Source organism: Lygodium microphyllum, unplaced genomic scaffold (genome assembly GCF_053477565.2).
Source record: "Lygodium microphyllum isolate KBCC unplaced genomic scaffold, Lygodium_microphyllum_v1.1.10 scaffold_216, whole genome shotgun sequence".
In the NCBI taxonomy this organism is placed as follows: Eukaryota; Viridiplantae; Streptophyta; class Polypodiopsida; order Schizaeales; family Lygodiaceae; genus Lygodium; species Lygodium microphyllum.
Window position 1 is genome coordinate 7,218 of NW_028229699.1, and position 6,061 is coordinate 13,278.

Sequence of the window (6,061 nt, forward strand, 5' to 3'; positions counted from 1 at the left end):
TTACACGGGTTACTTCCTCATATACATATGAGTTCAATTCAACCCTCCGACCTTGAATATGCAAAGTCGAATTTATGTGAGCTTCCACAAAAATGAACAGCTTCACGACTTTCAAATCTTCCAACCACTTGATCCTCTTTAGGTTGGTTTGTAGATAAGCGAACCGATGAGCAGCTATGTAGTAGATTCCTGAAGACCCAGTCCATCTTCGTTCTATATATAAAGGTAATGGATTATAAATCTGCTCCAGGATGTTCATCATTTCAACTCTCTGCCTATAATGTGGAGAATGCATTGCAGTCATAAACATGATCCGGAACACCAAAAACTTGTTCCACGCTTCATAGTTCTGCAAGACAGTATTGAAGATGAGCAACAATTTCTTTACTTCATTTTATTGAGATCTCACGAAAACAATTCCGTTGTTGGTCGGCTCTGATACCAACCGTAACGTGTCCACTAGAGTCATCTAGGACACGTCTTAGCAGTCCATTGGGAAGAATGTTTAGAAAACTCCGCCCGGCACTCCCATGGAATGTTACGGGTTTTGCAATCTAGGTCTTTCCGCGTGTGCCACGTAGCGGAAGTATCCTGGCCGTTTCCCACTTAGGATCGACCGGAATTAGTATTTTTCTGTTTGGTCACTAGCTAACAGCAACTAGCGTCAAACCCGAGCGAACTACTTTACGCAGAAGCGCCAGGTCCAAAGCGGATTCACGTTGCACTTGGTTCAAGGAGAATGGGAAACGAGAGGGATGCAAGGCTCAACCTCTCTGCCATAAGGCATAGTCCCATTCCGTTCCCCTAAAACAGCGTAAATTGGGTAAGAGGTACCTCTAGGTCATCGTTCTCGTTATTCGCTTTGATGATGATGATCATCCTGTTGTTTTTCAAGATTTTTGAGAAAAGTTCCCGGCTAACCGGGACCACCCATCCATAGGACGGACCCATGGTCCATCCTCCGCACTTTCCTCGGTTGTTTTAGTTATGTAATTACCTAACACATTAATTTGACATATAACAAACAGCTCCCTTGATTAATCCCGTTAAGCACTGGTTCCTTCACGTAATCTTATCACGTGACATAGAAAAACAATATCAAACAACTTCTTTATTATCATATCATCATTTAACTTTGAAATACAAGGAGTTCCGCCCGTAGGCTTGTCTATAATCCGCCCGAAGGCTTATCCAGTAATCCGCTAGGGATCACTATTCCAAGCTTCTGCCCGTAGACTAGTATGCGGGCCTCGAGATCCAATCCCGAGTCACGTTAGTCTCTTGTGCAGGACCCGGAAGGCGAGGGATTTACGGCCAGAGCCCCCCTTGGCACCCAAGCGTCCTCCTGCTCCAAGTAGATCACAACGAAAAGACCTCTCGTGGCGGGTTCGGTCCACGTTCCCGGCACGGTCAACAACCCCCTTGGTTAGGGTCAGGCAGGCAGTCGGGGGTAACTGAAGCTGCCCCTTCCTTCAGGCCTTCAACCTGAAGCATTTATATATCTTTTCATCCTTTAGTTCCTTGAGCAAACAATGCAAACAGTGCTTTCTAAACTGTTACAAGCACAATCAATTCCAGTGATTGTTTATTTGGCAAACTGTTAAGGAGTGAATCCTTCTCTCCGAATGCATCCAGCATTCGATCCGGAATCAATTGCAACTTGGCAAGATTCCTATTGTCCTTGGGTTAGGATCATACCCTGTTAACCCAACTTAACCAATGCCTTAGGTTTTATTAATAGTAAATCCCGGTGGCCATGTCGCTTTAATTTATTGATTAATCATTTGCGTCCAAGCAAATACCTAACTTCCCTTAACTTGGCAAATTTTCCCTAATGAGGGCGATGTAACAGGATGACTACCCATCCCCTTGCAAGTTAAACTTGCGCAAGAACCTGCCAACCTCATTCCAAGGATTGGCAAAACTTTCTTGTGATCAAACCACAAGGCTATGCGACGTTGCAACTTGTTGCACAAGTGTCGCCTCCATTCCAAGAGATCATTTCACTTTTGAATGGTGTTTTTTGGTCAAGAATTATGATTAGACTCGAAGTAGGGTTTAGGGCGTCTTCTCACTCACCCAATCCTAATTGCACTAGACCGACAACGTTCGGTCCCAGGGATTCCAACTCAAACCGAGTTCTAGCACTAGGTCGAATGATCCTTAGGGTAGAAACCCTAGATCATTATTTGCGTGCGTGTCCCATTGGCTCAATTTCTCCGGGAAGGTGGGTAGGACCTTTGGGTTTGAGGACTTCGACTTGGTGTCCAATTACGTTACTTGGCCACATCTCTAACGTGCCAAGCCCTAGCTAGTACTTGAGGTTTTTATTGAATCGGCTAGCTATGCCTATACGAAACCCTAGCACTCGTGATACTACAAATGACTTGGGTAAATTGACCTACTTGTCTTTGACAAGGACAATTCTTTCCTAGAGATGATATACTTTATCTAAAGTAGGAAAATAGTTGCAAAATGCTACAATACATGTAAACCTGTAATACATTACTTTCACATGCCATAAGATCCGCAGTAGTCCTATCCCTTCCTTTTAGTTAAAGTCAAAAGGCAAGATAATTTGAAGAGTAATCTACATAGGGCTTACTAGGATTTAGGTCAAGGGATAACACCTACAACCTTGTGTCTAAGTATTTGCATTTCATGCTTTTATAAGCCATGCAATCATTCCTAAATGTTACATGATGAAATGAAGTTTGCAAAAGTAAAAGTGCGACCCTTAGATACAACAACATCGTAAGTGAAGTTCATGCAATACTAAGGCAAGAGTCGATTTAATTTATTTGCAAGCATCATCCTCCATGCCATTTATAAGATCGGGGTTCTTTATCATGCCGTGAAACAGAAGTTAATAAATCCCTCACGCGAATCATAACGAAGGGAGTTATTGACTAAATGCAAAAAAAAAAACTCCTTTCCTACATGACCAATGCACTTTAACAATAATCCTAGGCCATATGTGGCTTCCACTTGGAAGATGCATGACGAGACCGTTTGCAACTAAGTTCACAAGGAGAATAAGTGCTTTTCATTCATAACTTTGTAGATGCATGATATGCACGGATCCTTTATCTATAATTTATCGAATGTACTATTATCACTACCCATGAATTAATGATAACGTAGTATGAATTTCCCTATGGAGTTAAGCGTATTTAAAACATCTCTTCATGTGGGAATATATTTACGGAACCTGGATTTGTGGATCCCCGGTGATATCCACGTGTAAGTCCGGGGAAGAACCTCCCGCAGGTGCGCCTTGTGTCTTCTTGGGCGCCATCGTTGATGACTCTAACTCCGCGGATTCCTCCTATCCTTGGCAAAACAACCTCCACGTCTATCCGCTTCTCCCTTATGCCGGAATACCCGTCACAAGGTGTGGGATTTTAAGCTCACTGGGTAAAGTCCGCGTGCACAGGGCTTAGGGCCTTCCCTTTAGAAGCTTCTAGGAAGCTTCTATCCTTTACAGAAAACGTGGGTGGGAGAAGTAATGATTGGGGGGGGAAATTTTACGACGGTAGGGGGAAAAAGAAATTGTGAAGAAGACCCCTGTGATCGTGGCGGCAGCCTGGCGGAAACTAGTGCAGCACGGCAGCGTTCATCAACGCGTCGGCCTATCCCTCCTCGGATGCAGCTCGATGACTGCCGACCTGAGCAGGCGGCGACCCCAGGCTCCACTTCGCAATTCTCCTCTCCTCCTCTGCACGGCGATGAGTTCTCAGAGCCTCCTCCTCCTCAGCACGGCGAGTAGTATCCCCCCCCTCTACACGTAAGCGGTTGTTTATATAGGCATGGGGGGGGGGGGGGGGAGAGAAGGGCTCCCCCACGTGGCCCCTTGCATGGGTTCCCCCCCCTCCCATGCAGCCCACGACTCATCCATCTTAGTTAGGCATCATTATCTTCCCTCAGCCACGCTTCGGCTGAGGGAAAAAAAAGAAAAAGAAATTTACCTAAATTCCCATTATTATCCCTTGTCCTCCTCCCAAGAGGAGGTTCTTATGGGAAATATACGGTTTCGAAAAACCGTGACTTGTATGGACTCAGTGGAGGTGTGTTAGTTTAGATTATCCCGTTCGAAACTTCACTGTAACCTTATTATTTCCCTGAAACTTTGCATGGCCGGAAATATTACACATAGTCAGACATGTCTTTGATAATGCAACATATGAGCTGACAGAATTGGATGGGACAGTGCTTAGAGTGCCTATTGCAGGAAAAAAGATCAAGATTTTCAAGAAAAGAGATGATGAAGATTATGCATTGAAAGAATTTTCAAGAGAAGAGCAACGAGAAGAAACTTCAATGGAAGAGACAGATGATATGACAAATAATCTTGTTGATCTACCGGAAATGCATAATGATGAGATTGATCTGTTTGTGGATCTTGATGATAACGATCATGGGTAGTTGGCCCATCCGGAGGATGCGCAGGATTAGAGGGGGTGGATGTTGTATTGCTGCGCATTCGAGGTGTGAAAACCACCCAAAAATTGTGTGTGTGCTTTGATACTTTGTACATACTTAGTTGTTGTGTTTACATTTATTTTCTGCGTATGAGTATAGTGGGGAGGAGTTGGAGGCATAGTGGTGAACATGATGAGATGCTTTCAGCCTATGTTGAGCAAGGTCAAGTGGAAAGCACAACTGATGCTGGTAAACATGTTACACATATTCGTTCAGGACTTTGTCTTCTCCTTCTCCAGCTACATCAAAAATACCTAATGATACCAAACCTCCACATCCAGGAGTTGGGAAGAAGGAGGCCAAGCATTGAAACGTGCTATGAGAAGCATGGAGCATGGAGCACAGCTGGAGGCCGCATTCACTTATCTCTCGGCAGATTCTGCCTTCCAGGAAGAGCTTGCAGGAATCCTAAAGGATTACGTTGGGTGAGAATCACCAATTTATTTTGCAGAGAGATTGATAGAACATTATAAGCAAGGTCAAGACGGGGGGGCCTCTTATTTATCTCAAAAGAGAGGATTTGAATCATACAGGTGCTCACAAGATCAACAATGCCATTGGGCAAACTTTGCTGGCTAAGCAGATTGGTAAAAACCGTATCATAGCAGAAACTGGTGCAGGGCAGCATGGAGTTGCCACTGCTACAGTGTGTGCTCGCTTTGGGTTACAATGTGTTGTTTACATGGGCGCCAAAGATATGGAACGACAGGCTCTTAATGTATTCAGAATGAGACTCCTTGGAGCTGAGGTACGTGCTGTCCAGTCTGGTATAGGTACGTTGAAAGATGAGACATCAAAAGCAATAAGAGACTGGGTTATAAATGTAGAGACCACACACTATATTTTAGGGTCCATAGCTAGACCTCACCCTTATCCAATGCTAGTGAGAGATTTTCACGCAATTATTGGCAAAGAGACTCGACGACATGCTCTAGATAAGTGGGGAGGAACGGAAGGGAAAAAAAAACATGGAAGGAGAGTCGCTAATTAGCGGATTCAAAAGCTAAGGAGGGAGGGAAAAGCAAGCGTGTGGGACGAAAAGGAAGGAAGGCGAGGCTAATCTGGGAGAGGAAAAGTCTGACGACTGTTGATGAGGCTTCATCAATGAGAAAATTTTGGGAAATCCTGGACTCTGCTGCTCCACTGGGGAAGAAAAGCTAATTTGTGACGAGAGTGCGTGACAGACAGGAAAACGTGATACACACACACAGACATTTGTTTTCTGCTTCCTTGTTCGTTAGCAATTCTGCTTTCGTTGGCCCAACGAGGTTTCAGTACCTCAATTCATAATGCTTATCTTCAAGGAAGAAAGGAGGAATCGTCACCTGCTCTAGGGAAAAACGGAAGAAGAAGTCGTCAATTGGAAGGAAGGAACGAAGAGAAGAGAGTAAAAAAGAAAAACAAAAACTGGCGTGAAAAGAGATGGAGAATTCTGAGAGACGGGAGATAGACAATTCTCAATGCTAAGGCTGAACCGAAGCTTCCTATTTACAGGAACACCCCGCTCTCTCTCTCTCGACAACGACATTGTACTCTGTTCATAACCCTCACACACGAGGGACTTTCAAGGCAAGAAGTC

At 44.3% G+C, this 6,061-nt stretch overlaps 1 pseudogene; it reads left to right on the forward strand.

Annotated features, from left to right (window-relative positions):
• Positions 1 to 4,809: 4,809 nt before the first annotated feature.
• Positions 4,810 to 5,473, forward strand: LOC148008292 (tryptophan synthase beta chain 2, chloroplastic pseudogene; annotated as a pseudogene).
• Positions 5,474 to 6,061: the final 588 nt, after the last annotated feature.